Raw genomic sequence first — 3,094 nt, 5'->3', positions numbered from 1 at the left:
CTTTTTAAAAAAAAAAAAAAAAAAAAAGAAATAGGTTTGCTGCAGCTTACGTAAAGGTAAAAACTGATGTGAGCTAAATTAACGGTGTTAAAATGTTCTGGTTTTTCCTAATGGCATTGCTGCTGTTGGCCTCATAATTCCTTGAGTGGTTAGTGTAAAGCTGTTCATATCCTAGTTGAGTGAGACAAGTCAGGATTTTTCTCTGCTGCCACCTTGGTTTTATGTTAATGTCAGAGGACACTGGGAAGGTGAGTAAAGAGAGGACAACACAAAATGAAGGGTTTAGTTGTCTTTATTTAAAATGATAGCGGCAAGTGAACTCCCAGAGCTTTTTAAGAGTGTTTTGAGGGGGTGATCAGGTAATCAGAAATGGAAAAATCACAAAGCCACTCAAATAGACTCAGTGAATCCTCCACAGAGAGTCCATGCAAGTAAGTATGACTGTAACAGTTAAAAAAAAAAACGCTGTAAATTTAATTTTTCGTGAGCCAAGATCATGATGTTGATGCCTTCTGCAAATAAGCTCTGGCTGCACAGTAAACTGTGGTGTGTATGTAGGAGTCCCAGTGCAAAGGAAAGGGTAACATTGCTGATGTGACTCACTCAAAAGCCGTATGATTTTTGGGAAGTGTACACTGAAACCTGACTTAGCATCATCTGTATTAAAAGACTCTATGTAGGTGTATTGCTCCAGTCTCCACCACATCTTGGAGAGCTGTGGAGAGCAGGAGGTGGGAAGGAAAGGTTATCTCCTGTCGTGTTAGAGCAGAACCTCAGCCAGGCTTGTACACGTGCAGTTCACATTTGCCCTGGGAATAAAGAAAAGGCTGATCTGACAGCTCTGAGACCAGAGAAAAATACCTTTAGAGGCCTGCGGATGGTTTTTAAAGTCTCTTTGCAGCAGCAGGATGAGGTGGAGGCATTCTAGTTGGTCTGAGAACTTCATTTTCAGTCCTCTGGGTTAAATAACAAAGTGCTTAGGGAAGAGCTGGGACTAATCTTTAAAAAGTGCTAAAAAGGGACGCCTCCAGGACAGCTTTTAATTTGCCAAGTTCCCTCTTTTATCTTCCCAAAAGGACAAACTCCAGGCAATTCCTCCTCCAAAAAGTAGAAGGTGACACTGAGAAGTGGTAGGAGTACTGTCAGGACACCACAGATCAGACAGAAAGCCACATCACATGAACAATCATAAGACCCTGGGCAAAAAAGATGCAAGCGCTCGGTGGAAGTCTTGCTGATTGTACTGGGAAATGTTTTGGGTTTTTTGTAGCTCACCGACTCTACTTGCCTTCAGCTTTAATTTTTAAGGTGAATTTGCCTTCAGCAAAGTGGTTGCCTTGATTGGGTGGACGCAGAGAAGTCGTGGTAAGACTGCTGGACTGATGACCTGCCGGCTTTTGCAGTGTCACCTGTGCCCTGACAATGTTTTTAGCTTGTGTGGGTATCTCTAACTTTGACGGCCTTTTTTTTCCTCTGTCTAATTCAGTATTTGCAGATCCTTCTCCGTATGACTGGTGTTGATGCTAATTTGAGCTGTCTTTTCACCATCCTTTTTCTTAAGTTCCTACAACGTCCAAGCTGCTGATTGCAAAAAGCCAGGTATGACTCCAGCTGAGGTAACGGCTTAAGAAAACAAAGCTTTTAAGAAAACAAAGTCCTCACTGGCATTGAGTTTGCCCCTGTGGTGATGGTTGCTCTGATCTGTGTTTAGAAAGCCCAGAACACCGTGATGTGAACAAAGCCTCAGACCCTCCCGACCTGTTGATTACAAACACCGATGCTGTGGGTCTTGTGGTCGTGTTTCACACCACTGCCACATTGTCTCTGCCCCAGAGGCTTTGTGAGGGAAGACCTATGTGTAAGATGGCAACTGGAGGCTGTTTGAACCCAAACAGAGTGGAAAAGGGGCTTGAAATGGCTCAAAGCTGGTGAGCCAAAGCCACTTCCCTCCCTTCTCAAACCTGGCACTAGAAATCTCAGAAAACTGCATTTTTAGGGAGATCACGGGGAAAAAGTCAAGGGAAGGCTGCTTTTGGTTATGACTTAGTAGGAAAGTGAAATTTGAAAAGGACATTGTTATTTCTGCCTCCTTTACACAACCTAAAGACAAAAAAAACCTGTCTGCACATCCAGCTCTGCAGTGAACTGTTGTCTCCTTGTACTGCCTTTCCAAACTATCCTGCAAGGAGATGGTGAGACTGAGTTTTCATGCCTTACAGCTCTCTCTTTTCCTCTCTGGGGGACATGGTAAGTTAATTTCTGCTCCCCAAAACTGCACACCAGACTGTGGGGCTTCACTGTCTTGTGGCAGCAAGACAAAACAGGAGTTGCACTATGCTGGGCTTTCCTATATGATCAACCCAAAGCAAGTCATGATACAGAAAATGATCTGCTGCTTCAAGCTGTTAAAAAAGCCCTTTGTGAAAGGTATTAGATGGTGAAAGCCAAGGAGGGCTGGAGAAGCTCTAGCAGTGCCTCTAGTTCAGGCCTCCCTTCCCTGTCTGTGGAGGCAGGCTCTGATGCTGGGTGCCCCTGCCACCGTCCTGGGATGAGTGACATCCCTGTTCTCTCGCATGTCCCAAACAGTAGTATGGGGGCAGAGCCACGCCCTGTCTCCTGTGTTCCTCCCCATACACTCCCCATACATAGTTCCTCTGTTCCTCCACAGAGAGTTGGGTCTTCTAGCTGACTACCCTTGTATGGCCTGGCAGCACATCTGCCTTGCAAGGTTCCTCTTCTGAGCTGGTTTACTTTCTTGAGGAGTGCTGCCAGGACTCCACCTACCATATCCTCTAATAAGAAGTTCTACGTTCTCTGTTGTGCTCAAGCATTAATTCTTCTGTTTGTCCTGTGCTGTCTGTCCCAGGTTGTCTAGGAACGTTCTGAGCGAGACAGGGTTGTCAGAATCTTGTCACCTATGCAACGAAATGCAGTTGGCTTTCAGTTACGCCAGGTGAACTGGAAAGAAAGAACACAGGAAAAAGCAGGCACGGAATGCATGGACAACGTGTAGACCAGGATCTGAGCAACCTAGGAAAAGCTGTACAGAGGTCTGCAGAGAGCGGGGTAAATGCAGGCATGGCCAGGATGCAGA

Source organism: Buceros rhinoceros, unplaced genomic scaffold (assembly GCF_000710305.1).
Source record: "Buceros rhinoceros silvestris isolate BGI_N320 unplaced genomic scaffold, ASM71030v1 scaffold18419, whole genome shotgun sequence".
NCBI classification, from domain to species: domain Eukaryota; kingdom Metazoa; phylum Chordata; class Aves; order Bucerotiformes; family Bucerotidae; genus Buceros; species Buceros rhinoceros.
This window is presented reverse-complemented; position numbering follows the sequence as displayed.